Source organism: Eurosta solidaginis, chromosome 5, assembly GCF_040869045.1.
Source record: "Eurosta solidaginis isolate ZX-2024a chromosome 5, ASM4086904v1, whole genome shotgun sequence".
Taxonomy (NCBI): domain Eukaryota; kingdom Metazoa; phylum Arthropoda; class Insecta; order Diptera; family Tephritidae; genus Eurosta; species Eurosta solidaginis.
In genome coordinates, this window is record NC_090323.1 from 157,216,541 (window position 1) to 157,243,835 (window position 27,295).

At 36.2% G+C, this 27,295-nt stretch overlaps 1 protein-coding gene across 4 annotated transcripts in view; it reads left to right on the top strand.

Moving 5' to 3' along the window:
• Nucleotides 1-27,295, top strand: part of Egfrap (EGFR adaptor protein) — a 146,057-nt gene that overhangs the window by 36,431 nt on the left and 82,331 nt on the right. For all 4 annotated transcript variants that reach the window (XM_067792189.1, XM_067792193.1, XM_067792190.1 and 1 more), the window contains exon 3: nucleotides 22,914-23,064. The gene's annotated coding sequence lies outside the window, so the exon portion shown is untranslated. The remainder of the gene's footprint in view (nucleotides 1-22,913; nucleotides 23,065-27,295) is intronic.

Sequence of the window (27,295 nt, forward strand, 5' to 3'; positions counted from 1 at the left end):
TGAAATATATGAGCAGAAATATAAAAAAAGGCAAAAATCCCTTTATTTTGTTTCTTTTCTTTCATTTCTCATTACACTTTTCTTGGAATAAGAACTTTGTTTTTGTCCAGCTAGCTTGTTCTACACGAAACATTGTGCATCGCAGTGATTTACTTAACTTTTATATTTTTGGCAACCAATTTGACAGTTCAAAATCTATTGTGAGCTAAAAATACAATCCAACCTAATGTGGATCGTAAAATTTATTGTGAATTGAAAATAAATTACGTTCCGTTTGCTATCGTATTATATAATCCCATTTTGTTTATACGTTTGACGTACCACGTAATTTGCTTTCGTATGGTATCCGATCCGTGATCGTATGTCACGATTCGAGCCCAGTATTTATGTAAATTCATACATATGTACTGATATGTATCTGAGTGGATATTGACATTAGCACCGTGATGTTTAACATGGCTTTATCTTGTGAATACATGCTAAGTTACAATTGATTGGTATCAACTTATTCACATATAATTTCTGTTAATGCTGCCCAAGAGTGTAAACATATCATTAAAAACATACAATGTATCTATCTACAAGTATGCTTAAGTATGTGTTCCCTGTAAGTTACTGATTTACAGGTACATATGTCAACGAAAATCTCGTTGTAATAAAATAATCCATTCCCCATGAATGAGATATGCACTACTTCTGCACTATAGCAGATATCTTCACGTGTAAAGATCACTTCTGATATTATCAAGCTCATTATTAACACGAAAATGCTATAAACTGCTAGAAACTTAAATGCAATGAAAAGTTCATTTAAAACGTCAACTACAAAATTTATCAATTTTTTTCTTTTCCTTATATTTTTATTATCCAAAAAAAACAAGTAAGGAACGTTAAGTTCTGGTGTAACCGAACATTACATACTCAGTTGAGAGCTATGGTGGCAACATAAGGGAAAATAACCATGTAGGAAAATGAACCGAGGGTAACCCTGGAATGTGTTTGTATGAAATGTGTATCAAATGAAAGGTATTAAAGAGTATTTTAAGAGGGAGTGGGCCATACTTCTATAGGTGGATGCCATTTAGGGATATCGCCATAAAAGTGGATCAGGGTTGACTCTAGAATATGTTTTTACGATATGGGTATCAAATGAAAGGTGTTAATGATTATTTCAAAAAGGAGTGATCCTTATTTCCATAGGTGTACGCCGCTTCGAGATATCGGCATAAAGGTGGACCAGGGGTGACCCTAGAATTTGTTTGTACGATATGGGTATCAAATGAAAGGGGTTAATGAACATTTTAAAAGGGAGTAGGCCTTAGTTCTATAGGTGGACGCCTTCTCGAGATATCGCCATAGAGGTGGACCAGGGGTGACTCTAGAATGCGTTTGTACAATATGGGTATCAAATGAAAGGGTTTAATGAGCATTTTAAAAGGGAGTGGGCCTTAGTTCTATAGGTGGACGCCGTTTCAAGATATCGGCATAAAGGTGGACCAGGGGTGACCCTAGAACTTGTTTGTACGATATGGGTATCAAATGAAAGGGGTTAATAAGCATTTTAAAAGGAAGTGGGCCTTAGTTCTATAGGCGAACGCCTTCTCGAGATATCGCCATAAAGGTGGACCAGGGGTGACTCTAAAATGTGTTTGTACAATATGGGTATCAAACGAAAGGTATTAATGAGTATTTTATAAGGGAGTGGGCCTTAGTTCTATAGGTGGACGCCTTCTCGAGATATAGCCATAAAGGTGAACCAGGCGTGACTCTAGAATATGTTTGTACGATATGGGTATCAAATTAAAGGTATTAATGAGGCTTTTAAAAGGGAGTGGTGGTAGTTGTATATGTGAAGGCGTTTTCCAGATATCGACCAAAATGTGGACCAGGGTGACCCAGAACATCATCTGTTGGATACCGCTAATTTATTTATATATATAATACCACGAACAGTATTCCTGCCAAGATTTCAAGGGCTTTTTATTTCGCCCTGCAGAACTTTTACATTTAATTCTACTTAATATGCTAGGTGTCACACCCATTTTACAAAGTTTTTTTCTAAAGTTATATTTTGCGTCAATGAACTAATCCAAATATCATGTTTCATCCCTTTTTTCGTATTTGGTATAGAATTATGGCATTTTTTTCATTTTTCGTAATTTTCGATATCGAAAAAGTGGCCGTGGTCATAGTCCGATTTCGGCCATTTTTTATACCAATACAAAGTGAGTTCAGATAAGTACGTGAACTGAGTTTAGTAAAGATATATCGATTTTTGCTCAAGTTATCGTGTTAACGGCCGAGCGGAAGGACAGGCGGTCGACTGTGTATAAAAATTGGGGGTGGCTTCAACCGATTTCGCCCTTTTTCACATAAATAATTTACCGTCCCAGAATCTAAGCCCATACCAAATTTCACAAGGATTGGTAAATTTTTGTTCGAATTAGGGCATTAAAAGTATCCTAGACAAATTAAATGAAAAAGGGCGGAGCCACGCCAATTTTGAAATTTTCTTTTATTTTTGCATTTTTTTGCACCATATCATTACTGGAGTTGAATGTTGACATAATTTACTTATATACTGTAAAGATATTAAATTTTTTGTTAAAATTTGACTTTAAACAATTTTTTTTAAAAGTGGGCGTGGTCGTTCTCCGATTTTTCTAATTTTTATTAAACATACATATAGTAATAGGAGTAACGTTCCTGCCAAATTTCATCATGATATCTTCAACGACTGTCAAACTACAGCTTGCAAAACTTTTAAATCACCTTATTTTAAAAGTGGGCGGTGCCACGCCCATTGTCCAAAATTTTACTAATTTTCTATTTTGCGTCATAAGTTCAACTCACCTACCAAGTTTCATCGCTTTGTTCGTCTTTCGTAATGAATTATCGCACTTTAATGGTTTTTCGAAATTTTCGATATCGAAAAAGTCGGCGTGGTTATAGTCCGATATTTAAATAGCGATCTGAGATGAGTGCTCAGGAACCTACATACCAAATTTCATCAAGATACCTCAAAATTTACTCAAGTTTTCGTGTTAACGGACGGACGGTCGGACGGACATGGCTCAATCAAAATTTTTTTTGATCCTGATGATTTTAATATATCTCTATATCTATCTCGATTCCTTTATACCTGTACAAACAACCGTTATCCAATCAAAGTTAATATACTCTGTGAGCTCTGCTCAACTGAGTATAAAAACTGACGGAAGCAGCTTATAACCCAGCAAACTACAACTCGATCTATTGAATTTACTTGCGTTGTTGTTGCAAGCGATTTAAAAGAATTATTAAAACTAAAACGATTTGTGAAAATAAAACAAAGCAAAGAAAGTTTCCGGGCACTAGCAACTCGATACCCATGCTCTTTGTTCACCATCCGCTTTTCTTAAAGCAAAAAGTTTCAGAAATAAAACTTGCCGTATTTGAGCATAGTCAAAAGATAAAATGCAAAATCAATTCTGATTTTGGCTTTCGCCACATTACTTGCAGAAAAACCGACCTCAATCTAACCCAACACCAGTTTACAATGATAGCCCCTTTTTTGCAAGGTATTGGAAATAAAACGCTAGGTAGATTAGAGAATTACATAGAAAGCAACACCACAAAGTAACCTAGTTCAGTTGGCTAAGCGGTTTGAGATGAAAGCGCTTAGGTAACAGTCGACCAAAAAATGGGCACTATAGTGAACTATCTTTACCCGGCGCACGTTGTAACGCCCGAGATCGAATGGATGTTGCGTTATTTTTTCTGTTTTGTTTGTTGATAATTTTATTTATTGTTCTGTAAACTGAATTGAATTTTGTACGCATATTTAGTGAAATTTTCTGTTAAAACATTTTATTCTTGTATCTTATTGTAATGCATGTGGGTAAACAATAGTTTTGGTTTATTCGTTCGGTGCAAAGATAAACAAATTTTTTTGGTGTTCCAACTCTAGAGCAAGCAACATATAGCTGGCCATGGGAAAAGCACGGACTCTCTAAATTTAAGCCTGCAACAGTAAGCGATTCTCCTTGTGCTTTGTTGATTGTAATTGCAAAAGCAAGGCGTTCAGGAAACTGCAATCGCTTAAAATTGAATGGCAAATCTGTAGGAATCATTGGGATTCAGCAGCCATAGTTTTTCCCCATTCCACATTTTACGGGACTTGAAGGTGTTAGGACTTAACGTCACATAGCTCCTAACCAATTTTAATTATCCTACCATTACGACATTCAGATATATGCAGTATAATATATTCCATTTTTATGGGAGGTGCCACGCTCCCTTTTTCCTAATTCCATATTTTCTTGGTGGTGTTAGGGATTGACATAACTCCTTACTGAATTTCAATGTTCTGGCATGTATACCTTCAAAGTAATGCAGTACCAAAAATTCCATTTTTATGGGAGGTGCCACACCCCTTTTATATATCGAAATTATTTTTAGCCTAAAACCTTCCCGTTGATCGAAGGAACCCATAACACAAATTTGATGATGATTGAAGTGTGGGAAATATGTTTCCACATACCGAATACACACACACACAAACACACACACAGAATTTGATTTTTATATATATAGATGAGCTAATGAAAAGTACATATGAATGTGCAGATAAATGAAAGTAACAAAATATCAGCGTGTCGGCAGGATGACATATGTATCCTTATCTGGCTTATTGTTAAAAACGTACTTCGCTAGAAGTATAAACGTCAAAGCAGTTAAAAAAGTACCAATTAGCTGCTGATAAACTTCCACCACCTATATGTTTCCACCATGACGAAACTGTTTGCCTAGTTGAAGCGTTTTTTCAAGCTAGCTTGCAAAAAAAGCAATTATTAAATACCTTTAACGAGGTTATAAACTTTATAAGCAAAAGGGAATTTATTTTAATGGTCTGACCTTAAACTGGTTTGCCGTATCTTAATCGTTTCATAAAAGGGCTTTCTAACCCAAACTAAGCTTCTATTTAGGGATAATTCATGCACCCTTTTCGTATTTAATAATATTTACTTCTGAGATTTACACAGCCATAGGAAGTAATCAAGGGGCGTAACTCGATATTCCCAAGCATATTTTCCACCAGCTATAGAATCGAGAGAAAAGTTCTTCGAAAGATGTATGGACCTCTACGCGTTGGCGATGGCGAGTACCGAAGAAGATTTAATGATGAGCTGTACGAGCTATACGCAGATATCAACATAGTCCAGCGAATTAAAACGCAGCGGCTACACTGGCTAGGCCATGTTATGCGAATGAAAAATAATGCTCCGGCCAAGAAAGCGTTTCTATCGTAACCAGCCTATGGAAGCAAAGGTAGAGGGAGGCCCCCACTCCGTTGGAAGGACCAGATGGAAAACGATTTAAACTCCCTTGGTGTGACCAATTGGCGCCGGTTGGCGGAGCAAAGGAGCGACTGGCGGGCCTTGTTGGACGGCAATAACCGTTTAGACGATTAAGCGCCAATTAAGTAAGTAAGTAAGTAAGTATAGAATCGATATCCGATTTTGTTGATATCGATTTTGTATTAATTTTGCGATGCAGCTTGACCACCTTAGATAGTAATGCTTTTGCTCATTTTGGCATAATATTCTCTTTCAATCTTTGAAAATGTCTAGACGGTCTATTGTACTAAATGAACATAGTTTTTCAAGCAAAAACTGCTGTTTGCTGTGCTGGAGGCATGGCGGTTTACTACTCATCAGGCACCTCTCTATGACTGTGTAGCGTAGGAAGACTCTTTGTTGAAACCTTTGGTAAGTCTCTCAATGCATAGAGCAAACATTTTCTCTGGGCTGATTCCAAACTGTCACAATTTGCCGTTTTCTTTTTTCTCATTACTTCTTTCCGAGTTGCATAAATTCGCATCATACATATGTGTGATGCTTTCTCATAGATCGGTCCATATGCTACTACCCAGAAACATAGTGTAGGTACTAAGTACCTGATAACAAAACGAAGTACCTGCTGTCGTCGCGCAGAGTCAGCGCATATGCGCCTTGGCAACCACGCTACTGTTAGCACCCATAATTTCGAAATGGTAAAAGACTTCGTTTATTTGCGAACCAGCGTTAAGCTCTGAAATCCAGCGAAGAATCATTCTTGCCAATAACTTTGGACTAGGTACGCAATTGAAAAGTAAAGTCCTCTCGCGGCAAATGAAAATCATACTCTACAAGTCACTTATCGTTCCCACCCTGCTATATGGTGCAGAAGCATGGACCAAGACAACATCAGATGAAACTGCTCTGAGAGTGTTCGATAGAAAAGTTCTTCGAAAGATTTATGGACCTCTACGCGTTGGCGATGGCGAGTACCGAAGAAGATTTAACGATGAGCTGTACGAGCTATTCGCAGACATCAATATAGTCCAGCGAATTATGAAGCAGAGGTAGAGGGCGGCCCCCACTCCGTTGGAAGGACCAGGTGAAAAACGATTTAAACTCCCTGGGTGTGACCAATTGGCGTCGTTTGGCAGAGAGAAGGAGCGACTGGCGCGACTTGTTGGACAGCCATAACCGTTTAAACGGTTAAGTGCCAATTAAGTAAGTAAATTATGTACTGCATAATCTTAGCAATAATCCGTCAATATATGCAGTCGCATCCTAAATATGGTTTTTTCTTTATACACTCAGACACTTCTAAAAAAATTTCTATAGATTGAAGAAATATTCTATGAATTGAGTAAAATTTTTCTATTTCTGTATAAAACCTGCCATTAATTTGAGGAGAGATTTATCTTTGTTTCTGAAAACCAAAATATAATGCTGCCACCCTTTCTAAATATGTTAACGAACTTTCTTCGTGTTTTTTTACGCATATGCGTGAGCGCTTATCTCTTCATACAAAATTTAGGCGCAAACGCATATGCGCGTAAGCATTTCGCTCACTTGCGTGGATTTTTCTTGAAAAATATCATTTATGATACATGTTGCGTTTAATTACCAGCATTTATCTTAGCTGTCAAAAATTAAATGTCATGCAACGCGCCACAAAAGTTTTATTAGACATCGCCTTAACCGTCTCCAATGTGATCGATTAATGGTGCCATAACCTTAAACAGCTTAAACGACGCCTCATTTCGCGTTTCTTGCAAATATCTCTTGAGGGACATAACTATTTTATTTTCCGCTTTTTCCCGAAAAATATAATTTTAATTGCGAAAAACCAAATACAAGCAAACACAAAAATGGCAATAAGTTGTTTATGGATATGGCTATAATTGATCGGTCTCAGATCCAGTTTCCGAAAAAACTTAACAGGAACACTTTCTGGGTGTCCATGAAGCTATGCTGGAAATTTTAACGAAATAAGCTGAGTGTAGTAGGAGTGTAGTATAAGTTGTATTCTTCAAATAGTTACAAATTTTAAAGCATTAAATTTCTTACAGGGACTTGAAAATTTTCTTTGGTATTTATAATGTGATTCGGTCGTTTACATATATGGTGGTATTGGTTTTTATGCCATATTCAACTTTAATCTCAAAATTTTTTTTTACATTATTTGGTTTATAGTGGTGTAAATATTTGCTCGGTAATCGTCTTACGTTTTATGTTTATTTTCCTTAGGATTCGTGCGACAAAGGCACGTTTGGAATGCATTGTTTTTTTTTTTTTTTTTTTTTTATTGTACTGTATTAAATGAGACTGAGTTTGTAAAAAGAATTTAAGCAGATCGACATTAAAGTGAAATACGCTGGTGTCAATTTCGAAGCGAAAAACACTTTTTTTATCTTGAATCTAATAACGAGTTAGACAAGTTTTCGACAAGTGAGAGTTTGCTTTGGAAAAATAATATGTTTGAACAATGGATCATGCATATGTACATATGTGATTTGAGTATATATATGTATGTTTAATGTAAATAAACACTAAAAGAACATAATAAATGTCTTTTCGTTTTTATTATTGTCATAAAACATTTTCATTTGATTTCAATTTTGAAAAATTCTTTGAAACACGATTTGTTATATTACATACTTAATATGTATGAATGCCTTTACTACAAACGCATCTCAAAAAAAAATATAAAATAATTCTTTTTTGAAAAGCAAATTATATTGGTTTTTTTTTAAGATTTTTTTCTGCATGCACAACTGGTTAAAACTCATTTAACCTACTTCGACTTCATAAGTATGTATGTACGTGAGTACATAAGCATTTCATACCCGCATGCCTTCATATTTGAGTTTAATATCCAACTCACATGCAGTCCAAATACATAGCTACGAGTTCGACATATTTGACCACCCGCAGTTTTTCATGGCTCAAGTTATTGAACAGTTTTTATTTTTTTTTATTTTATAGGTTTATGTCGTTATTTATTTATTTATGTGCTCAAGTTGACATTAAAATTAATCGTTTATTTAAATGGAAAAAATATTATTTCAGGTTCAATCAACTCATTTTTTTTTTTGTTTATTTATACATCATTAAAATTTATTATTCTACTAATGAGGTTAAAAAGCCAAATCAAAATCAGTGAATGATATCTTGATAAATATCAAAAGTGAAAACAATTAATTGCACAAAAATTAATCACATTTTGAGTTTATCCAAGACATTTGAGTGATATATTTAGTGAAAAAATGCAATTAGATTAAGGATAAATCTACTTGCTTGTGTATGTAAACCTGCAAAAATCGTTGGATCATGTGGTCCACTGGAGTACTTACCAATATACTACACTGTAATGCAGCAATGGACCAACTCACGAACATATTGTAACCCGATCATTGCTCGTTTTTAACGATTGTAATCACTACACGATGTTTATTGGACTGTGGGCACTCCATGGATTACTCTGATGTAATGCGGAGCTGGAGTATATGGTGCAGTCCTAGGACATCGCAATGTTAATTGGGACATATTTTTTGTATGAATTGTGGTTAATTTTGGAGCACTCGCTTGGTCCATAGCAGGTACTCCATACATGCATACATGGAGTACTCGCGATTTTTGCAGGGCAGCAGCTAAAAGTGCAGAAGTTCCCTGCAAAAATCGCGAGTAGATACTCCAGCTGATACGTTCTTACGGAAAAAATCAAAATTGTTTTGATATCTACGTTCCGGCCTACGTAGGTACGTGCGTTGAACGTCGGTAAGTTTTCGTTTACATTGCACATTCATAAGACAGGTCATGTCAGCTGACACGTTTTTTGTACGTACGTTCGTTGGTAACTGGGGCTTTACAGTGGAGTATAATGGTATGTACTCCAGTATGACACAAGTGGACCACATGATCCAATGAATTTTGCAGGGTTATTAATCATACATTTATATACATATGAATAGAAGATAAAAACGTGAAATAAATAAGCTGCTATAAAATAAAGAAGCGAGAAATATTTAAGCAACTATTAGAGATGGCTGTTCGCCAAAAGTGTAGACGCTGGGAGAAAAGGGTGAATGAACCCAACTGAGAACATAAAAGCAGCGCAGTACGAGTGATAAGGCATCAGTTGATTTTAAAATGGGTTAAGTAATGTACCAGAGTAATTTAATTGTGAAGTATTACTACCATAGTGATATGGTATTGTATTATATATTCAACAGTTCAGCGAATCCAACGATAGCAGAAGGCACAGAATAGTCATGAATTCATAAATTTCGAAACAATGTCATCGTTTAGTTGCACCAGATTCGGGACGAATGCTGTTAAAGGTTTATACAATATCGGAAGATATAATATGCAGAGATTGTATTTAACGGAAGCTATGTATCCACTTTATAAGAAAATACCCAAGAAATAATCCTTAATTATTTCTTTTGTGAAAAATAATAGTAGAAAAGTAATTTTGACATTTCCTTTATCTACCTACTGCTTATAAAAGGATTGGTAAATCTCTCGCCTGCTCTGTGAGAGTTAACATAGGTTAGGTTGAACTGACCGGTCAATAAAGACCTCACATAGACTGAATGTGTCCATAGTGTTACCAATTAGGTGCCAGGACATACGTTATATAATAACTCCGTCCTCTTGGCAAATACTAGCAGTTTTCTGGGACCGAGATTAATTGCTGCCTCGAAATTTTGCAACTCTGAGAGCTAACATAAAAGCTGTTTTTTTTTACATGGGAGTACTCAAGTCTTCCTCCATTTGCTTCTGACAACTCAGTGGAAGTCTCCGTCAAGAGCCATCTCATCTTCTCTCGACTTCGTCTATAATCCCCAGCCATACATCAGAGCAAATATGATAAGAGATTTATAGAGCTTGATTTTTATACTTCGAGAGGACTTAACTTTCGAATTACATACTCAGTCTAAACGTGCGCTTGTTGTCAGGTAGACGAAGCCCTTCACGGTCTCGAATGTATATCGAATGCGAATGTGCCGATTCATTATTTGATAGCAGCAAGTACTTTGCAGCTTCAACGAAATGATTGGCCCAGATAATTATACGCATCATTAATTGGCACTTAACTGCCTAAGCAACTTAGCTGTTTGGTAACAAGTCATGCTATCTTTCCCTGTTTTGCGATAACTGACGCCAATTGGGGGCACCAAAGGAAGTCGAGTCTTCCTCCACCTGCTTCTCCCAACTCAGTGGAGGTCTCTTCCTTCCTCTGCTTCTAAACTGCAGTGTTGAACTAATTACTTTCTTGGTCGGAGTGTCTTCGTCCATTCGCATAACATGGTGAAGCGAATCATTTGGGTATTTATTCGCAGCACCATCGTCATGTTTGCGTAAAGCTCATATTTTACATTAAGGACCATATGTTTTCCGAAGAAATTTTCTCCCGAACACTCCAAGATCCTCTCTCATCTCATCTCTCGACTCCGTCCATGATTCCGAGCCATAAACTAGGACAAGTATGATGAGCGACTTGTAAAGCTTCGAGAGAGAACTTTACTTTTAAATTGCCTACCCAGTCCAAGGTAGCACTTGTTGTCAAGAGTTATTTTCCGTTTGATTTCTGAGCTGCCATTATTTTTGCTGTTTATGCTGCTTCCCAAAAAGACGAGATCCTTCTTTTAATATTCGTCTGCCAAGGCGCGAATGCGCCGACACTTTCTTAGATGACAGCAAATACTTTGTATTATCGTCATTTATCGCAAGACCTGCTTTTTTGCTTTTTTATCTAAACCAGAAAACGCACATCTCACAGCTTGTTTTTTCAGGCCAATTAAATCAATATCATCAGCATACGACAATAACTGTACGCTCTTATAATAGATTATACCATCGCGGTTTAATTCTGCTGCTAGAACTATTTTCTGCTGCCTTGCCCCTAGCCTCGTTTGGTTTCGAATGGCTCGGAGAAGTCCTTGCCAATCCCTATGGAGCTGGTGGGTTGCTCAAGGTCATTTGGTAGAGCCTTATTAAGTTTGCAAGGAACTTAAATTCAGACAATTAGCTTCTTTTAGCACTGTCAAAGGCTGCTTTGAAGTTTCCCACCCTGCTGGTTAGGGGGGCCTGATTATACCCGCGAGTTAGTGCAACAGAAAATACACTACTGTACCGATAACATCATCCCATGTATGATATAGAATCAGTAGTTTACATAAAAAGTATGGTCCTCTTTAAACATTGTCTATCTATCTATTAACCATTATCAGAAACCAAAACATTGTAAGCATAGATAAGATTCCTACTTAAACATTATCAGCAAGATCCTTTTTTTGAACATTATCAGCAGCCACTAAACAAAAGAAACCAGAGCATATAAATAGACGATTAAGCATAGAAATAAGTTAGTCTTCTATTACACTGAAGCATATGAACTTCAGTTTAGAATTCATTAAAGTACATATAGATACAAATAAAGTATATTGTTTTATTTAAAATCGAAAGTACATACTTAACTCGCGTTAGTTATGCCTGTCGTAAAAAGCGAATAAGGTCCAAATCCCTTTTCTGTGTTGTGCGCTAGCCTTAGGACCTGCCACGTTAAACCGCTTTCCAATGAAAACAAGATAAATCGATTAACGATCATTTTCTTAAGATACGCCATATCTTGGAGAAGAGCTGCCTCCTCTTTTTCCACTTTCAAACTACTTTTTAAGCAGGTAGCTATATGCTGCTAGGTCTTAACTTAAGTTGGGCTTTATTAGAAAATGTCTCTATCTACTTCGAAGACGATACTTTCACCCTCGACGCGGTATGTGTCCAATATGTTCCATTTCCTACCCGTTTAGCATCGGCTTAGAGATGGCAGTACCCGTTAGTGTTGCTAATATTCGTAACAATATCAAAATTGCTGTGGTCATACACATTGTTTGCATGTGGTCATACTATATCGTTATCGAGATGGTGGTGCTGGTGCCTTAATGGTGCTTGGCAGCGGAACACACCAGATCTGCATCCGGCAAAAGACCATTAACATCGATAAGGGCCTTCGGGGAGTGTCCTTATCGCTACAAGAACCACAACCAAATAGACGAAGAACATGTTCACATTTTAATGTATGTACAGCAGCGAATACGGCAATAGCAGTAGGAATTTTTATCAAATTTCGTAAACTATTTTTTTTTTTAAATTTCTATAAATCTCTTAACTCAAGCTATGCAAACTAATCTCAAAAAACGTTTTCCAAAAATTCGAAACTTGGAGAAAATTTTACGAAAGTTTTTATCTAAAGATTTTTGAATTACAAATTTCCTTCCATATAGAGAAGAAAATCTCAAACACTCATGGAAAAAAAATGTTGAAAATCAATGCGTACTCAAAAAATTCGGAAAATTTACTCGAAGTTTCGAATTTTTTCAAAACTGTTTTTGAGGTAGGGTTGCATAGTTTCATTACCAAAACTCATAGAAGTGTTTTCTTAAGCTATCGAATATTAAATAAAAAACCAGAATTTAACTAACGAAACTTGATAAAAAGTTGCGACTGATGTTTTTGTGTTCGCTGCTGTATTTTATAAATTGTATGCTATAATTATGCACGGATTTTCAAACCAAATAAAAATAATTAAAAATGTAATGCTTTCAATAAACGCAAGAGTTTTACCGTTAAATTGCAAAAATATTCTTCTAAATCGGCTAGCAGCTAGAATTTATTTACCACGCACACACATACATGGTATTTAGCACGTAACTCTTACTGTGTTTTGTTATTCCCTGTAAAAAATGTTGCCTAGTTATATGTAGATTTGTTGTTGGCTTCCTACTTTTTCATGAATAATTACAATGTTTATAGGAAAATAATTCGCTAACTTCCGCTCACTTCACACAGATGTTTAATACCGTGGGCGCACCGTACCGTACGCGCTTATATCTAAATATTTACATATCTAACAGCGTATGTGTAAATAAATGTAAATACGTGTGTAACGCGCAATAAAGCTGAGAATGCTGAGCTAAGTGGAATATTTTCAACGGGATTGTTAAATATTTGCCTAATTCAGTTTGCCAACACTAATACATGCATACGTTAAAATGTGTTCGAGTAGGTGTTTTGCAAATTATACACTTTGAAATTGATGTAACTTTACTAAGTAGTATGAGTGCGCACATACATATGTACGTATTTACCTACTTGTGTTAGCAAATTTGTATAGTCATCTCATCATATTAATGTAATTATCAAAATTTTTGGCATACCATAAGAAGAATTGTAGCATCATATTACAAATTTAATAGTGTGGACTGCACTGCAAAAAATAGTCTATATTTTGAAAAGTTTTATTTATAATAATGCTCGCATACTCAGCAAACGTTATTCTGTTACTACCACTCGCTCTTCACGAAATATTGGCATTTAATGAGATGTAGCTTTAAAGGTCTTCAGAAGAAGTTATAAAAATTTCCTTTTTTTGTAGGCTTACACTTGTTGTTCTCTTACTTTGCCTCTCTCTATCTCTGACCCCTATCTCATTCCTATCCTCTTCATTTCGGTTTTTTTCCCCGTTTTCTCTTCTCCTTTTTCTCTTCCCCATATCCTCTCTTTTCACCTTTCCCTCCACCTTTAGCTCTCTTTAACTGCCAGTAATTTTTCGCTTCGCTTATTTTCCTACATTCTCTTTCCCACATTCGCTTTCCAGTCTCCTCCATTTTGTTTGCATCTTCCTGACCCCGTTCCATCTCTTTGTTCCCTTCCTCTTCCACTCTTCCTCCCTTCTCTTTACCCCACTCTCCTCTGTTTCTTTTCTTCCACTCCTTCATCCTTTTCAGTAATTTTTTTCTCCTCCTTACACGTCAACCTCTTAATCTTTCATTCATTTCCCTTCTTCTTCTTTTGGTGATTAGAAGACTTCACAAAGAGTTTGAGGAGTTTTATCGATGTTGGTAGTCTTTAGCCGGATATTGGTCCAGTAAGTTCCGGATAAAAGCACCAATAAAGTTCTACAACAATGTCACGTTGAACATTCAGGGTCCTGCAACCCTCTTCGTCTGTTAGGAATTTGGGGTCGCCAGAACCACACTACTAGGATTCACTATTGGAAATTCGGGTTGACAATAGGGTTGGAGAAATTAAAAAATGCGCTAGCAATACATTGATGAGGTTTCGGTACTTCTTGAATCTCATTCATTTTCCTCTCAATCCCTCTCACTTTCTTTACCTTACTTTAATCTTCTTTTTACCCCTCGTCTTCCCCTCCATCTCTATTTTTTTATTCCTTCTCACTATCGCTTTCACCAACTGTCCTCCTCCCTGTTAATATGACGTTTCTTCTACTTTATATTTTCTCTCTGGCTTTTCTTTTCCCTCTGCCATATCTATAGCTTTTCCCTCTCTTATTCCCACATCTTGATCTCTTTTTAATACATATGACCCACTGTGTCCCAACACTGACCTTCTATCTTAAAAAGTTTCCCTTATATATTCACTCTCTACCTTACTTCCCCTTCCCCTAAAAATCTTCTCAACCATCCTACCCTTACATGATGCTCCTCCTCACGCTAATCTTAATCATAACAAATAAAAACAAGTAAGGAAGGCTAAGTTCGGGTGTAACCGAACATTGCATACTCAGCTGAGAGCTTTGGAGACAAAATAAGGGAAAATCACTACGTAGGGAAATGAACCTAGGGTAACCCTGGAATGTGTTTGTACGATATGGGTATCAAATGAAATGTGGTAATGAGTATTTTAAAAGAGAGTGATCCTTAGTTCTATGGTGGACGCCTTTTCGAGATATCGCCATAAAGGTGGACCAGGGGTGAATCTAATTTATTTATGTATGTAATAATAATAATAAATGAACAGTATTCCTGCCAAGATCTCAAGGGCTTTTGATTTCGTAACAAAGTAGGGCTTTAAACGAATTAACGAGATTTTTTTCCTGGGGTTGTAGCATTTTCAACTTTTCATCGGTAAAAGAGAACAATGAACATTTATTTTTCGCAGTGTAACAGGATTTAATTGCATTTCATTTAGCGGGTTACTTCCAGACTGAAGTACACGAATAAGCATCAGCTCAAAATTTGTAAAAAAAAAAACAAAAACTACACATAATTCAACAAAATTGTAATAATAGCATCAAAAGTAGCTGCTAGTAGTTACTCACAACCTCATTCAAGCAAACAGAGTATATCGACGAACTTAAAATAGAACAAGTGCATAAAAATTCAAAAAAAAATCCTTTAGCATGGATAGTTTGGTAATCAGCGAAAGTACTTACGTGTGAGTAGAGGAACCACTACATCGTTTTATAATGAAAATCGCTATATCTGCATTTTTTTTTTTTTTTTCAAAAAGCTTTTGTACGAAAATTTTCAGTGCAAACAACAAATGACTTAATGGCTGAGTGAGCACGCGCATTTATTAAATGAGTAGCGTGTGGGTGTATGGGTGAGTGGGTGTTTGTGTGTTTAAATGGGCGAGTTTGCATTTTCTCTGTTATTTGTAAGGGATCGTTGGCGTGCACTTAGCGCATTAGCAATTTTATTGCTGGTATTTCTAGAATACGCATACATACTTATATATGGATGTAAGCGCATTTATAAATGTTCACTTATAAATAAACACACGCACACACACACACATACATGCTTATGTTAACACGCTTGAAGGAATGTAAGTGCTTTTGAAAGATAGTAAATACTTAGTTAGCAAACCGTGTAATCCTGGCAAATAAATAAAATTGTAAAAATCCATTTAGCTTTTCTCTTTGTACATGCCACAAAATTGCAATTCAATTAGTTTTATTGGAATGTCCGTAATAGAAAAACAATATAGAAGAATGTAAAAATCTTTGTCAGTATAAAAAAATAATCTTATGTAATGTACGGCATCAAACCAAATTAACTGCATGTACATATATGTGTGGCACTCAAAGTATTTGTTATCGGAGCCCGAGTCACTTCACTGCACCACCTATATTTTCACATACGTAGGTACTACATACTCTACATACAACCCTAGAATGTAAATGGATAGCGAAAAGAGATGTACCCTTACTAATGCAGGGAATCTGGTAGGGCTTAAGGGATCATTATCATAATTGCCGTTTAACTACCTAGGCGCTTTTGGCAGTTGCATTACAAATTACGCCAGCTACATCCGTTTCACTATGCCCAAATATTCCTTCACTATCGCTTCCAAATCAGTGGTGAACATCCCTTTCCTATGATTCCAAATACGGGTGTCGAAGCGTATTCCTTATTTGGGCGTTTTATTTGCTGCGCTATGATCACGCTTTAAGCATAGCTCAGACAGTCCATCATTAGACCTTAGTCGATACATCCTTGGCATGACTATCCGAAACACATTTAGAAACACACCAGCCTATATCCGGGGCCGCGACCCAGTCCACACGAGTTAAATACAAAATAAAATTATTGCGATATAGCCCCACTATGATCCTGATTGTAGTTGGGAGACAGCTCAGAAAATAATATTGAAACAGGCCCGAAAATATAACGCAAACAATCGTGAAATGGTCTCCAGGTAAACCGTAGGAGATAGAAGGGAGGATATAATGGATTTTTTAAAAAAGTAAATAGTTTTGAATTAGTTCTGGAAACATTTTCGAGTTAATGCAGATATATGGGATGATTAGCAATTCTTTCAATATTCTCAAAGAGCAAACGGTCCAAAATAGTCAAGAAATTAATCTCGGAAACATTTCCGAAACGGTAATAAAAAATATTGTAGTACCCCGAAAAGGTCTCTCAAACAATCCGAAACCGGTCCCTAAGTAGACCTTGAAGTAAAATAGAAATAGCCCGAAAAATACCCTGCTTAATCCCAAAATGGAGACCAAAGCAAAGATTAGAGACGAAAGTAAAAAGATCAAAAGTCAAAACCGATGTATTAACCTAAGTGGACGGCGAGGTATAAATTGGTTATCAAAATGCTCATGGTTTGTCATCAATAGTTGTTGTTCATAGGTGTCGACAATCGATAATAATATTTATCAATGAGCTACCGATTTTGTATCGAAGAATTATGTGTTAGTTATCGGAACGGCTACGCTGGCTAGGCCATGTTAAACGATATAAATTCCCTTAATGTGACCAATTGGCGCCAGTTAACAGAGCGAAGAAGCGACTAGCGCACCTTGTTGGACGGCCATAACCGTTTAAACGATAAAGCGCCAATTAAGTAAGAAGGTAAGTATAATATAAGTAATATCGAAAGGATACCAGTTTGTTTTCGAAATGTGTATCAATACTTTTTCGTTGAGTTATAGATTATTTTTGGAAAATTTATTGATATGTTATCTAAAAGCTATCGGTTTTGTTATCGAAGTGTTACTAATTCTTCATCGGAGTATTCACGAGTACTTGGTACTCATGCCTGTTATATCTTTAATGAAGATTGGGGTTATTATTTTATATATAGTAGGTATTTATATATATAGAAGGATACACGCAGTATATATACACTACGACATGCATATTCGTCGACGTCACATACCCAAAATTTTATAATATATTGTGACGAATTTTAGCATCACTAAGCCGATACTAAGCAGCCACTCGTATGTATATAAACAAATAAATCATCATTTACACACATGCATACAAGGCAGCGGAGAGATACTCACAACCGCATGTCATCATCAGCCGACTTAGTACTCACATATACACTCGCATGTAGCTACAAACTACAAATATACATGTATATGGGGTAACCAAGCATGAAGTTCACGAAATTACTAGACCTTAGGAGAAATGGGTGAACGAGGAAACCGAGAGTATAAAAGCAGCGCAAGCTGAGGCATGACGAATCAGTTTTGATTTAAGCACGCTATTGGTTGTGTAGTAAGAGTTATTGTGAAGTACTCTCAAAGTAGTCTAAAAAAGACCATTTTGCATTACTGAATATTGGAGTTATTTATTCAACAGTTTATCGATTCGAACGTTAGCAGAAGGTTTCAAGTAAGAGGAATTTCTCTAAATTCGTTACAATATGCATATTTAATGTGTACCTTCCCCACCGAAACACTAACTAACAGTACAGGTCCGCGTTCTCTTTAAATTGAAGTTAATATCAAGTTAATTTCTCTTCGTTGTATATAAATTTGTTAACCATGAATTAATTGCCAGCATGACTTGTTAACATTTTTTAACTTCTTCGATTCCTTTTATCCTGAAATTTTCCACATTGTTTGTAAATATGACGTGGACTCATGGGAGATGTTTGGAAGTTACTTGGGCACGTACATCGTTTATATGTATGTATATGTGTACAGTCTGCGGTTGTCAGTTCAAACTGACATTTACTACTGAATGACAGCAATATGAAATTAACAAAATTTCATTTCCGTCAGATATCAATTTGTGTGTATTATACGCTGACCACACTGAATTGTTGTTGCAGTTGTGAAAATACTCCGAATATGGAGTGTAGAGTGTCGAAACTGTTAAGGTATTGCTCTATAAATATTGGGCATCCGATAATATGGAAACAAAAGCATTCGATAAACAAAGTGTCATTCATAATAAAAAATGAAGTGATCAAATATAAACCTACTTAAAACTGCAGGCATCGCGAATACACGGCGATATCATCCTATTTAAGGTAGGAAGTCAAATCGGGATTCTAAGCTAAGCTTGGCACGCTTTTACACTACGAATTCTAGCTAGTCAATCCCCCAACCTATGAGGTTTTAGAAATCCAGGCAAGTTTATTTATTTTAATATTACCAACCTATCCCCGTGCTTCGAGAATTTGCGTAGTAATGTAAGCACCCCATTCTTACGCCAGTTATAAGGATTGAGAAAATGAAAACTATAGAGAGCTAACCAACTTACAAAATAAAAACTCTAAGACTAAAAATAACTTTTTTACCCATTTATTTAAACAGTTTTAGGATCCATGGTAGAAATGGGATGTAGTGCTGACCAGCCTTAGCAAGCTAAAATGGGCGAAGTGTTGGTATATTCTGATTCTGAGACACGCAGAAGCAGCAGTGCATTCTTAATCTTGCCCTTTCCTATCATGGATTCTGCACCTTATTCACTTCTTTAGGTGGGCTTGTGTTTTAATCCTTAAGGTTTGGTAAAAATCGCTCTAACTATTTCAAGGTAGCGATATCGTGACAACCTATGACCGATAGTTCCACTCACCTGACTCGAAGGGTGGAAATGGTTTAATCGGTGTGTTCCATGCGATTTGATAGTGACGCTTAGAAGCCCCCTTTTTTACAGATTTTCACTGTTCGGGTAAAGTGATTGCTACTATCAGTTACCGAATATCTTAGCACTTCCAATAACAGAATGCTTATCAGCGAACTGCCTTGGATCTATTACCACTGCCTCGATGGCATATATCAAGCGCTAACTCTGCCGATAAGCTGGAACAACGACGGTTCCAAACCGACGAATAATTTTTGATGCAGCCCAGTACTAGGGGCAGATATCTGCACTTCGTAACCCTCTCCACTCGTATCCTTCATTTAGATTCGCCCATCACTAGCTCACTCCGCTAATTAAGTTTCCGCTTACTTCCTATTCCAGACTCATCTGACTCCAGTCCTTATCTTCTTTATAAACTCGGTCTACGAACAGCTGCTCGAGAAGGTAGGGCTAACGGTCTTTTGATAATTATGGGGAATAAGAACCGTTCGCAAAGGTATCTCCAGTACTAAGGACACCTTCCCCAGAAGTCGAGGTTAGCGGTCTATGGTTAAATCTGGGAAAGAATAACCGTTAACCACAGCAGCGACCTTTGCCCGGTATTTCGCGAGTCGTCCCGGTAGCGAGAAGGCCGAATGTATCCCCTGGCTGCAGTTCATTTAAAAAGCACATCATAGAATCTTTAAATAAGGGTAAACCATCACCGTCGTCCTGTTACAGAAATGTGCGATTTAAATTGAGACTAATTCAAACGGCCACAAGATCAATTGAAATTATGACCATATGAATTAAATCTCAAATAATTACTTTTAATGCTAATAAGGTCAATTGCCCTAATGTTCGTTGGCCTTATATCACCCCACACTACTATTACTATTAACTATTACTGTTACTATTTTTATTGCGTTATTTGTTCATTTGTTGACGAACTTTTAATGATAAATAGCCACAACTAAAGATAATTGCAAGAAGCTCGTGTCTTCGGCAAATTTTATACGTCAAACATTGCGTATCCAATCAAGCGAGCCATGGCACTATTCGTCCGACCAACCGGCCGACAACAATTATTTGCTGCACGCTTTCATGTTTGACTTTGCGCTTGACTTTGATGAAATGCCTTTTATTTTTTTAATTTATTTAGTTAATGGAATAATGTTCATTACAGACATACATACCAACTTATTTGTTGCTGTCAGAAATAAACCTATGATAGCCATTGTTTTTGATAGCTGAACTGGATTGGCCTCTTTCTCAATTGTTTTTTAGTTATTGACGCAACCGCATTTCTTTCGTCTTGTTACGCCTGATTACGATTTTTTTCGTTGCCTTTAGTTTTTGTTTACACACAATTTATTACACGCTAACCGCATAAATATGATTTCAATAACAAAGTGCGACAGCGGCAAAGAATGGTTGAAAGCCTTCACAACAAAAAAAAATGCTTAGATAGAGGGTACTAATTTGCTCACTGTACAAGTAAAAATACTGTATGAAATAAGAAGTATTTATGTACACTGTCCCTTACATACTTATATCCAGAGCTGTTCTCATCCTTCTCCGGCCGGAATTTTAATTCACTGAAATCGTTCACCAATTTCTGCCATAAAGATGAAAGAAATGGTGTTTCAAGTGTTATCATCAGCAATGTTTTTTCGAACAGTCAGAATTAGTCAACAACAACTTAGATTACTTGCAGTATTAAAAAATATGTTCGAGAACACACTGATTCATACTCTTCATGCGTGGCCAGCCCCGTAGATAGTGTTGCCACCTAGCCTTATCATTTCGGAATGGGCTTGGCTCTTTAGGTATTGTTACAAAAGACTTCTGACTATATTTGTTTGAAAATGGAGGCATCAGGCCTGCATCCTGAAGTATGCTATGTTTCTCGAGTCGTCCTCTAACATTAGAGATTCGAGAACAGCGGTAGTTTTCTAATCTATTTTCAGTGTTTGTTGGGTTTAAGGTAGTTCCACGTACTTCTACACAGTTACTTTCTAATCATTTTTTAATCATTATGTGTCTAAGTTCTTTGATCTTTTGATCTAGGCTACTGTTTTTAAGTAAATTAGGGTCATATAAGGAAAGATTTATGCAATATTCGGTAAGCCCCTACCCTACTACATGGGAATATGTTTCCTAAATTTATGTAAATCTGAGTTTATTTCACCCAAGCTAATAATATTTGTTATCTAGATCACATACATCAAGGGCTCAGTAAGTAATTGTGGAAGCCAGCAGTGGCATCTGTCCACTTCGTGTGTGCGAAGTTATCAAAATTGTTCAATTTATTATCGAAAGTGTCGAATATTTATCAAAAAGTTATGAATTTGTCGTCGAAAAGTCATATTTTTAAACGAAAAACTATCGATATGTTCTCAAAAATGTATGTACTGGTTTTCAAAAAGCTATCGTTTTACTATCGAGAAGTTATAAATATGTTATAAAAGTTATCGATTTGGTAACGAAGAGTTATGGATTTCTTATCTCGATTTAATATGAAACAGAAACCGGTTCAACTTTATATACAAATCGATTTAAAATCTGTAACCCATCTATAACAAGCCCGTTAGAATGCAATAAGCAGCATATAACCCGGCGATAACTCAACGATAATAGTTCGCAATAGATAATAAGCCGCTAATAAAACAATACCAGTCGGAGTCAGTTGCTACAGATTAGAAGCCGCTGAGGCTCCTCACAAAGAGCTCGAAATTATTTGTTTATCGTTGTTACTTCTGTTGTGTTCTAACTACAACCGCTAGAAGAGCTCTAGTTAGCTTTAAACATTCGTTTCCGGAGTACTTGGACTTTGTGCGGAGCCTTTTCGGTGAAACTACTGAACTTTTTTAGAAAAATTTGGCTACTATCTGCGGATGATTTCGGTATTGTTTTCAAAATAATTTCGGTATTATTATCGCTATTTTTTTGAAATTTTACTATTATAATTAAGGCTACGGATGTTTTTAGCAGTATCATTGAGGATCCATTCACAGATAATTTCGGCATTATTAACGGTTCTAATTCTATAGCTATACTCAGGTTCATTTCGAGATTGTCTTCAAGATAAGTATGAACATTTTTCGTTATCGTTTCGGGTCTATGCCCGGATAATTTTGAAGCTGTGTTTGTGATTCTTTAGAGGATATTTGTGGGTTTATTTCGTCATAATGTCACGTATATCTCTCTATTATTTCAGAATTATTTCTGTGCTGGAACCACCCGTATAAATCATAATTTCGGGAATATTTTAATTTTTATTTAGTGCAGTTTTTGGAGTCCTTTGGGACTAGTACCCCAAGGAGCATGACGAAAATTGTAAGAGAAGTTCGTCGAAATCTCCTCCGAGGTCAATCGCCCCAAGTATTTATTTCTTTTTTTTATGTTTTAATTTTACTATTTAATAAATGCGAGGTATTATAAATATAATTTTTTTCTTTCCTTATTGCAGTGTACTCTTCCTAAAATGAAGGTTTTGATTCGTGTACCAGTTAGAAGTTCTAATCCCTTCGCATAGTACCCAGAGGGCCAGGCCAAGCTATGTTTAAGTCCTTAGACAATCGCAAAGTTCATTAAACATTGATTGCAACACTTCCAAATCGGTGAGTATAAAATAATACAAATATCTACATAGGTCTGCATTTTTTACTTTTACTTAAGTTATGACACCAAGAAATTGTGAAACGCTAAGCCTTCGCGTAAACCATCTTCCAATGGAAACAAAGAAGAAATCGTGAGTGAGAGGATAAAGACGCCATATTCGCCATATTATTCTTAAAGGAGACCGGATCGGGATTTTATTCACCTCTTATAAATGTATGCTTTGGCTTGAGTATTTTCTAAGTCACCTTATCCACTGATGAGCCTCAATATTACGATTACAAGCACTTGCATTATTTTCTCGTTTTTATGCGTTACGCCCTTCACTAATCTGTTTGACGTACTTAAGTAGGTACTCAGAAATTCTTCTTCATTAAATTTTCAACGCTTAAGTTGGCTTTGTGACGGCATTTGTAACAGCCACTTCAAAATTATTCGTTGAAAGCCGCGTTGTTAATATTATGGATAATTTTTTTTTTTTTTTTGTATGTCTCTATATATTTGATCTCATTGTCAAGACCGTTAAAGTGCGTGCTGTGGTTAGTCATTTTCTCATCTGACAGGCCTTTAGTTGCACTTCCTTTGGTTAATTCATTGTGTATCAAGTTCGGTTGCATTGAAGCATATCAACAACTTCAATCAAGTTTTTTTCAACGATCGCTTGTGATGATGATGGCTCACATAGACAGTTTTTGATGCTGCTGCAACTGTCATAATCGACTGACAAGCGAAACAACAAATAATGACAATTACAACAAACTTCCTGAACTCAAATATAAGTATGTACATAAAAGCAGCCAATCATACATCCGCCGCAGTAGCCCGTTGGCCAAACTCTTGTCGGCTTGAGTAATAAAACAGATTGCAAAACGCACTTGAAGAGTTCAATTATGGCGATCTCAATGCGATCTTGCTAGTAGCGTTGCTATATCTTCGAAATTTATGATTTTTTAACTGTTTATTCTAACGAAAGATTTCTAAAAATTCCAAAAACTCTTTAAAATCCAATAAAAGAATTTTTTTAATTCGGATAAGCCGTTTCTTTGTTATCAAGCCGGACTTTTATTTTGGCCTTAAAAAATAAAAGTCCGGTTTTAACTTTTATTACCGGACTTTTATTTTTAAAAGTCCGAGTTTAACTAGTTATATCGAACTCAGGTAATAAAAATCCGAAAATAATTTTTATCTTGATCCAAATATATTAAAAGTCCAAAATTAATAGTTTTTCAAGGAATTATATTATAAAAGGAATAACAGTTTCCGCCCTGGTTCAAGCGCTTAGAAAATCACTCATCCTTAGAACCTGGCTATCGACGACTTTCTATATACATAATACTATGTTCAAACAGAAAAATAAATTGAGGCTATTTCGATTTAAATTGAGTGGTGTTCATACAACTCTATTTAGCTTGCACAATAGTAATTTGATAGCTGGTTGGCTCATCTCTACAGTAACAACATATCTTTGTTGAGACTGTCAAAATGTGCGTGTTGGTATTAGGTGAATAGAATGGAATGAAAACATAAAACTTTGAAATTTTTGTGTGTTGTAAGAAAATGTGTTCAGTGTTTTGTTTTCATTTTGATTTTGCCATCTTCTTTTGACAGTCCCTACTCCAGTGAAATGAAAGACATAAAATCAGCTGATGAAATGAGCCAACCATATAGTTCAGCCATGCGTAAGTGACGTTTAAATATACTCAATAAACACACTTTACAATGTTGCATTTGCAGGTTGAAACAATTTATTACGCAATTTTTTTTAAATTGGCAATTTATTATTACAATTTATTATATGACAAATTGCGTAATAAATTGCCCAAAGAGTATAAATTGCCAATTTGGTGTGTGTTTGAACCTAGTATAAGACTCTCTCAGTATTCAATTGAAAATATTTTCTCTAAAAAAATTTGATTTTTCACTCCATTTTCTGGCAAACGCTGTTTGTATGTGCCCGCCAATGTTAGTATGATGCCGCTATCGATACCGACTATCGTCATCAACTACTAGGAGTTAATAAGCAAAGCTACAGCAGCGTCCTAGCCAGCAAAGGCCACTTTCGACGACCGGTAATAGTAGAATTACATGTTGTTGCTATTTCAACTAACTAGCTGTTGTTGCATTTGATGATAATGATGCTTAGCAACATGTTGTTGTAATTGCCTCTTACCGCTAAAGCCGAAGCCCCCAAAATCACCACCAATGTTGTGCTTGCTGCTGCTGCTGATCACACTGATGATGTTGATGGGTTTCTCTTACCTCATTGTCTAGCTATATTATAAAAAAACTCGTTGCATGCAACATTCTTTTAGAAACTAGCATCAGCAGTGAAATAACAACAACGTGCGCTTCTTTGCGACAGCTGTTCGTTGTACTGAAGTTCTTGTGCGCCTGTTAACTTGGCCATGAAACAGTGATGGCAACGGCTATTATAGTTGTGAACTTGTTGGTGCTACTTTTGATTGCATGTGGCATGTTGCATGTGCAGCTATGTTTTTACTGTCGATAGACCAACTACGTGGAAAACTTGTCGTTAGTTGCTGTTGATTATGGAAAACTTGTTGGTAGTTGCTGTTGATTGTGCGATTTAATTTCGCATGCGCGCAGCTTTATTTTATCTATCTTACTACATTCTACATTTTTATACTCAGTTGAGCAGAGCTCACAGAGTATATTAAGTTTGATTGGATAACGGTTGGTTGTACATATATAAAGGAATCGAGATAGATATAGACTTCCATATATCAAAATAATCAGGATCGAAAAAAATGTGATTGAGCCATGTCCGTCCGTCCGTCCGTTAACACGATAACTTGAGTAAATTTTGAGGTATCTTGATGAAATTTGGTATGTAGGTTCCTGAGCACTCATCTCAGATCGCTATTTAAAATTAACGATATCGGACTATAACCACGCCCACTTTTTGGATATCGAAAATTTCGAAAAACCGAAAAAGTGCGATAATTCATTACAAAAGACAGCTAAAGCGACGAAACTTGGTAGATGAGTTGAACTTATGAGGCAGAATAGAAAATTAGTAAAATTTTGGACAATGGGCGTGGCACCGCCCACTTTTAAAAGAAGGTAATTTAAAATTTTGCAAGCTGTAATTTGGCAGTCGTTGAAGATATCATGATGAAGTTTGGCAGGAACGTTACTCCTATTACTATATGTACGCTTAATAAAAATTAGCAAAATCGGAGAAGGACCCCGCCCACTTTTAAAAAAAAAAAATTTTTTAAGTAAAATTTTAACAAAAAATTTAATATCTTTACAGTATATAAGTAAATTATGTCAACATTCAACTCCAGTAATGATATGGTGCAACAAAATACAAAAATAAAACAAAATTTCAAAATGGGCGTGGCTCCGCCCTTTTTCATTTAATTTGTCTAGGATACTTTTAACGCCATAAGTCGAACAAAAATTAACCAATCCTTTTGAAATTTCGTAGGGGCATAGATTTTATGACGTTAACTGTTTTCTGTGAAAATGGGCGAAATCGGTTGGTGCCACGCCCAGTTTTTATACACAGTCGTCCGTCTGTCCTTCCGCATGGCCGTTAACACGATAACTTGATTAAATTTTGAGGTATCTTGATGAAATTTGGTACGTAGGTTCCTGGGCACTCATCTCAGATCGCTATTTAAAATTAACGAAATCGGACCGTAACCACGCCCACTTTTTCGATATCGAAAATTACGAAAAATGAAAAAAATGCCATAATTCTATACCAAATACGAAAAGAGGGATGAAACATGGTAATTGGATTGGTTTATTGACCCGAAATATAACTTTAGAAAAAACTTTGTAGAATGGTTGTGACACCTACCATATTAAGTTGAAGAAAATGAAAAAGTTCTGCAGGGCGAAATAAAGAACCCTTGAACTCTTGGCAGGTATTATATATATAAATAAATTAGCGGTATCCAACAGATGATGTTCTGGGTCACCCTGGTCCACATTGTAGTCGATATCTGGAAGACGCCTTCACATATACAACTACCACCACTCCCTTTTAAAGCTCTCATTAATACCTTAAATGTGATATCCATATCGTACAAACACATTCTAGAGCCACCCCTGGTCCACCTTTATGGCGATATTTCGAGACGGCGTCCACCTATAGAACTAAGGCCCACTCCCTTTTAAAATACTCATTAACACCTTTCGTTTGATACCTATATTGTAGAACAAATTCTAGGGCACCCCTGGTCCACCTTTATGGAGATA